Consider the following 7,439-nt stretch of genomic DNA (forward strand, 5'->3'; position numbering starts at 1 on the left):
AGTTCCTTCGAGAGAAACACAGAACGTGTAAAGCAACTGTGATATGACTATGTGCAGGTAGCTATAGTGTCATTGGTTCTGAATCTGGAAGTGCATACTGTAGTGCTGTGCATGGGCCTGATGTGTTGCATTTGTTTTGTCTTGTCCAGAGAGTGATGGAACTAGAAGCAGATGCCATGGGACATGCGCTACTTTTTGTAGATGAGGCCGGTTTTAACCTCAGTAAAACCAGGAGACGTGGCAGGAACATTATTGGACACCGTGCCATCATCAATGTCCCAGACAACGTGGTGGTAACATAACCATGTGTGCAGCTATAAGCCAAAATGGTGTTGTTCACCATCATGCAACCATAGGCCCATACAACACTGCACACATTATTGCATTCCTGGACACCTTACATGACATGCTCACTGTTCAGAGACCAGAGCATACCCGATATGTCATCATATGGACAATGTTAGTTTCCATAGGGCTGCTTTGGTCTGCAACTGGTTTACAGACCACCCATCCTTCATGGCACTCAACCTCCTCCATACTCTCCATTCTTAAATCCCATCGAGGAGTTCTTCTCTGCCTGGCGCTGGAAAGTGTATGACCGTCATCCTCCTCAACAGGTAGCCCTTTTACAGGCAATGGAGGAGGCATGTGGAGATATTGACCAGGCATCATGTCAGGCCTGGATACGGCATTCAAGGAGATATTTTCCCCGGTGCCTTGGACTGGAGGATATCGCATGCGACGTGGACGAAATTTTGTGGCCGGACCCAGAAAGGTGTCATGTCGTTTCTTTTTTTTTTTTGTGAATTACTATTTTGTGTTCTGACTTTGTCTTGGTTTTGATGAGTGTGAATAAACCCAATACTTGAAGTTTGGATCCTTGTATGTTTACATGACACTATGACAAAAGTATGACCTCAATTGACATCTGTACACAGAGAAGCAAAAGCCAGATGTGTTTGTATTCATACCATCAGTGTGTAGTTGGCACATTGTGTGCTTAGTAGATGATGGCTTGTGTTTACTGTTTGATACGAAAACACCATTTTTACGAAGGTGTGAAGAGTTAATCTAGCTGTGTTCGCTTTTGCAAGAGAACTACAATGTTTTGATAATTGGGTGAAAGGTTTTCTTATTTGTGTGTAGAGTTTTGCAAAAATGGCCAATAGTTACAAAAAATGTGCTTAAGCAATCAGAAAAAACTGTAAATGCTAAAACTGCCAGTAGGTGGCGGTAACTCACTGTCTTAATGCGTAAGTAGAGTCATTCATTCCACGCCGAACGCATCTTTCGGCAGCCAAATACTTTCAAAGGCTCGCACTGATCACTGATCATGCTATGATCATTCTGAAATTCCAAAGCCAGAGTCGATTCGATTGAATTCAATCGTAGACTGTGTTGAAAAGACGTTTTTTGACATTTTTTAAATAGATCCGCAATGCACAGTCAAAATGAAGGAGCGCATTCAGTACTGTAATGCTGTTGTTGTCATTCCTAGAAATGTTTTTAACAATTTTTGTCTGCATGTTAGTGATAACATCTTATTCATATTAATGTCCTGGGACTGCGCATAGACGCACATCCCCTCCACCCCCGAGGGGGGCCCGTCAATTTCTTTTCTTTTTTTTTCTTTTTTTTTTGCATATGGCCTGAGGCTGACTTATGCCACTGCTTGCTCTTATAATATTATCAACATTAAAAACAAGAACTCACAAAAGGTATGTTTTGTATCAAGAGTTTGAATCTTAAATTGATCTCTACACACTTTCTCTGCTATGCTATTTTTGTTCTTCATGCTAGTAAGTGCTAAATCTATTTGGTTTTGTAGGCAACGATTAGCTAGGCTACTATATTATTATATAATTTAATTATTTATTTTTTAATTCATCTGATCTTAAAGGAACACTCCACTTTTTTTGAAACTCCCCTAGAGTTAAACAGTTGAGTTTTACCGTTTTAGAATCCATTCAGCAGATCTCTGGGTCTGGCGGTACCACTTTTAGCATAGCTTAGCATAGTTCATTGAATCTGATTAGACCAAGAGCAACTCGCTCAAAAATGACCAAAGACTTTCAATATTTTTCCTATTTAAAACTTGACTCTTCTGTAGTAACACTGTGTACTAAGGCCGATGGAAAATGAAAAGTTGCGATTTTCTAGGCCGATATGGCTAGGAACTATACTCTCATTCTGGCGTAATAATCAAGGAACTTTGCTGCCGTACCATGGGTGCAGCAGGCGCAATGATATTACTCAGCAGCTGTGACCCCCTGTTTGCACAGGGAGCGTGCCTTGCAACCATGGAGACATTTGTGAGAGATGCTGCGTAATATCATTTATTTTCAAAAAAAAAAGTGTAGTGTTCCTTTAAAGGTTCTGTAAGTAGATCTTGAACTATGCTATTGGGCATTGTTGATATTTGAAATCAACCCAAACAAACCCACCCCTCTCTTCATTGCTCCACCTCCAAAACTCACACTCCAATCCTAACCACCCTGCTCTGAGTTGGTCTCCAACCCCTGCACGATCGCTGCTGGCATGTGAGGTGAATGCACTACCAATGTGCAGAGGTTTAACAGCACAACCCTCACTATCTGACCACTGTTACACAAGCAATGCGAGTGGATGTCGGTTTATCACAGCTGACACGCAACAAAATGCTTCACTAAAAATAAAGCGCAGATGATGAACGAAGGACAAGGAAGCACAAACTGCACAGCAGCTCCAGACAATCAAAACCCAGTGTACTCACATGAATAGCAGGATCAAAGCAGCCTCCGCGTCTGTTTTCAGGCATTCCCACTTAGCTCTCTCCAACACTGGAAAGCTTTTCTAATATAAACACGTGTCCTAAAGCGTTTTGCCCAGGCATAAACCTTCATTCCAGTGATATTCTTTTGGGCTCTTTTGTATTGTGTCCCATTTCTCGTTCTGCAGTTTTTTTTCTTATTATTAAATCTCCCTCTTGCTCATTCTCTCTCCTCGACCTTCATACGCCCCCTAATGCTGATTGGTTAGACGTTTGTTGTTGGTATTGTTGTTGGTATTGTTGTTGGACTAACTGCCAAACAGTGTATTTGAAATACTACTGAGTCCCCCTTTAATTGCTAATCTTTGAGTCATTAGCTATTTCTATATATATTTGCAGCTGGCTATATGCTTATCATGTTTGCAAAGTATTGATATCTAAATTACATTTGTGAAACACTATGATTAAAAATAATGAATTGTGGTAATTTATTTTACAAAGTAGTCACAGCATATCATTAATCAAACTTAAATTGGACTGCGGAGCTTTATGTTACTTCTTATATACCCAATAACAGCACACAAAAGACTGAGTCTCTCTGTATCGCTCAGGCTGCACTGCAGTGTCTATTCACAGGCGCGATCCCACTATTGATCGGCACGGGGGATTTGACCTGCTCCGTCTCCGACCTGGGCCGGTTCACCCCTCCTTAATCGACCTGCAGGTCCCGGGCTCCCCCAGGAGCACCATATCGATACCGAACTTAGTGCGGACACCCGATCGACATAGTCCACTGCAGCCCAGAACCCCTGAGCTCAAGCGATCCTCCAGCCTCAGCCTCCCAGTAGCTTGGATTACAGGCGCGCGCCACTGCACCCGGCGAGAGCTACGAGAATCAGCGCTGCTACTGAATCTAGTGCGCTCACAGCGACCTCTAGTGTGGCATAAAAGGGGTTTGCAATATCTTTTCTTTTGTTTACTTTTGTCAGTTCGTTGTTTAGGTTTATTACAGTTTTTTACAATCGCTTAAGCACAATTTTAAAAACAAGGCTCATTTTGTCAAAACACTAGGCTACACACAATTCACAGATCCACACACACATGTAGCAGAACACCTCAGTTCTTTTGTAAAATGAAACACTTCATTAAAACTTTACATTAATTTAGTTTTTTTCAATTGCTAACATACATTTGTCCATTCTTTAGTCACATTTTCAAAACTCTAAACACATTTAGCAGAACATCCATCTGTTGTGACCATACCATTAACACAATTCATGTCGTTTTCACACAAAATGCAATCAATTACAGTTTTTTTCAATTGCTAACAAGCGTTTAGCAATACTTAAAATACTTTTTCTAAACTCTTAACACAGCAACACACCTACATCACACAATCAGCCAAATAGTTAATTTTCTGCCCAAAACCATATTTTTTTAAATAAACACAAACTCCACATTTCAAAATGCTAAAAACCTTTTTCAACACATAATAACTCTATCAAAACACAGAAAACCTGATTCAAAATCGAGTCGTTCTGTCAAAACATAGCACTAGTTTTCTGTCCAATATGAACATGTAGTCAATCATAGTGCAATGACTGTCAAAATACTAACAGTTGTTGGCATTACGAAAACTGTATTACTTGTCATGTTTCAGTTCTACCTGCAGAAAATATGAAATCCATAGTTTTAAAAATTCAGTTTCCTTTTACTGCAGTAAAAGTATAATGCATGTAAGCCATTCTCCATTTTTGGTTGAGTGTTGAATGTGTGCATTCTTGGCAACAGAAGTGAGTCATTATTTTATAGAATGTGCAGTAGAAAAAGAGAAGAAGAAAGTAACAGAATTGCTCAGGGCAGCTACTGGTCAAATGAATCCCCATATATGCAGAACTTCAGTTGATCCCTTTGGTTGAAATCTCTTTCTGAGGTTGGGTGGTGTTGATGTTGCCCCCATAGAGGGTGGGATAGTGTCGCATTGGTATCTAGTGCCCTACGCAGACCACACATTCTGCATATATGGAACAGTGATAGTGGAATCGTTGTAGTAAAAGCTTTACATGAAGCTTGTACTGAAATGAAAACATGAAATTGCTGCCATTGATCAACAACAAATCCAACATACATGGCCTTTGGTTATTATGGAAGCTTTTTTTCCACCACAGAATAAAAAAGTATAAAACATAATTGTGACTTTTTATCTCACAATTCTATTTATTTATTTATTTATTTTGCAATTGTGAGTTTACATCTCACAATTCTGACTTTTTTTCCTCAGAATTGTGATATATAAACTATAGGAATTGAGTTTAAAAAGTCAGAATTGTGAGATAAAAAGACATAATTACCTTTTTTATTTTCTATTCATGGCAGAAATAAGCTTATAGGTAAAAAAACAGAGATGCACAGTCCAGCATTCTTCCTCCTCTCCCATACCTCTTCTTCTCCCTTGTCCTGATCCAACTTCTCCTTTCCTCCTTCATCTATTCTTCTCCCTTACTCAGATACTATTTTCTCTCTGCTCCTCTTTGTTGTTCTTCATCCACACTGAACAAATCTGATTCAAAGAGTCCTATTTTACTGTGTGTGTCCATGTAATGAAAAGAAGTTCAACACTTGACTATGCCTCCAACTGAGATTGGAATCTGCTATTTCTCAATATTTCAGTGATCTGCTAATTAAAAGTGCTTATCAATTATTTCAGTATTTGATTTATATATTTTTTCAATACCTTTGTGCTGCTGTTGTTGTAGAAGTATAGGTTTTATACTACATTTAAAGATTGGAACACTGGGTCTTCATTTCTGACTTGCTGTGTTTAAGCATTTGCAAATAAGATGAGAAAGATCCATGATTTTGGTATGGGGTAAGCTTATATGAAAATAAAATTTAAGCATTTAAGAAATGTGTTACAGTTTTTTACAGACGCTAGGACACATTTCTCAATACATAGGTCACTTTTGCAAAACTCTTCACACAGTGAGCACAACAGAAGTCTATGTGGGCTAAACTGAGGATCAATTATCGTTGCTTTGGCACAAAATGCATTCAATGACTACATCTCTCAAATTTCATGAATTCTTTTTTTACTCAGACACAACAACTGCCAAAACTCTTTGTACGTACAGGCCAATTTGCACATGCTTACATACTGTTTTCAAAACTGTTAAACTTATGTTCAAAACAATAACATAATACAAAACTGAATAAGAGCAATTTGCTACATTCCTACAGCAATATTTTAATGAAATATATTTTAAATCTTAAAATTAAATGCTATAAAAACAATTGAATTGTATCTGTATCAGTGGATGGTGTGTATACAAATTCTTGTATTTTGGAATTACTCAGTGCAAAAAAATAAAAATAAATAAACGACATAAAATATTGATGAATTCTGCATCATGTCTGATTCATTCCAGTAACATATATTGCAGTGAATTATAAACAGAGTTATGTCCTTATTTACACAAGAAAACATTGTATAATGCTACATGTTGTTAGTGTTTTTTAGGTCATTGTTTTGTGGGTGACAAAGTGTGTTTGTCGGCTGTCAACCTTTGTGTTCTGGAAGAATGAGTTGATTTGAGACCTGAATAAAGTGTTTTGGTAATTGTAGTGCATTTTGGATGTGAAATGAACTGCTTTGCCAAGCTGAAAGTTGGTTAGGAGAACTGTGTGAAGAGTTTTGCAAAAGTGACCTAAGTATTGAGAAATGTGTCCTAGCGTCTATAAAAAACTGTAATTGACTGCATTTTGTGTGAAAACGACATGAATTGTGTTAACAGTATGGCCACAACAGACGGATGATCTGCTAAATGTGTTTAGAGTTTTGAAAATGTGACTACAGATTGGACAAAAGTATGTTAGCAATTGAAAAAAACTGTAACACATTTCTTAAATGCTTAAATTTTCTTTTCATATAAGCTTACCTCATACCAAAATCATGGATCTTTCTCATCTTATTTGCAAATGCTTAAACACAGCAAGTCAGAAATGAAGACCCAGTGTTCCAATCTTTAAATAAAGGATAAAACCTCTAATTCTGCAACAACAGCAGCTCAAAAGTATTGAAAAAAATATATAAAACAAATACTGAAACAATTGATAAGCATTTTTAATTAGCAGATCACTGACATATTGAGAAATAGCAGATTCCAGTCTCAGTTTGAGGCATAGTCAAGTGTTGAACTTCTTTCCATTACATGGACACACACAGTAAAATAGGACTCTTTGATTTGGATTTGTTCAGTGTGGATGAAGAGCAACACAGAGGAGCAGAGAAAAAATAATATCTGGGTAAGGGAGAAGAATAGATGAAGGAGGAAAGGAGAAGTTGGATCAGGACAAGGGAGAAGAAGAGGTATGGGAGAGGAGGAAGAATGCTGGACTGTGCATCTCTGTTGTTTTCACTTAGACGTGGAACCTAAGCTTATTTCTGCTATGAATAGAAAATAAAAAAGGTAATTATGTCTTTTTATCTCACAATTCTGACTTTTAAAACTCAATTCCTAGTTTATATATCACAATTCTGAGGGGAAAAAGTCAGAATTGTGAGATGTATATTCACAATTGCAAAATAAAAAAAAAATAGAATTGTGAGATAAAAAGTCACAATTACCTTTTATACTTTTTTTTATTCTGTGGTGGAAAAAAGCTTCAACAGTAACCAAAGGCCATGTATGTT

This window comes from Megalobrama amblycephala, linkage group LG21 (genome assembly GCF_018812025.1).
Source record: "Megalobrama amblycephala isolate DHTTF-2021 linkage group LG21, ASM1881202v1, whole genome shotgun sequence".
NCBI classification, from domain to species: Eukaryota; Metazoa; Chordata; class Actinopteri; order Cypriniformes; family Xenocyprididae; genus Megalobrama; species Megalobrama amblycephala.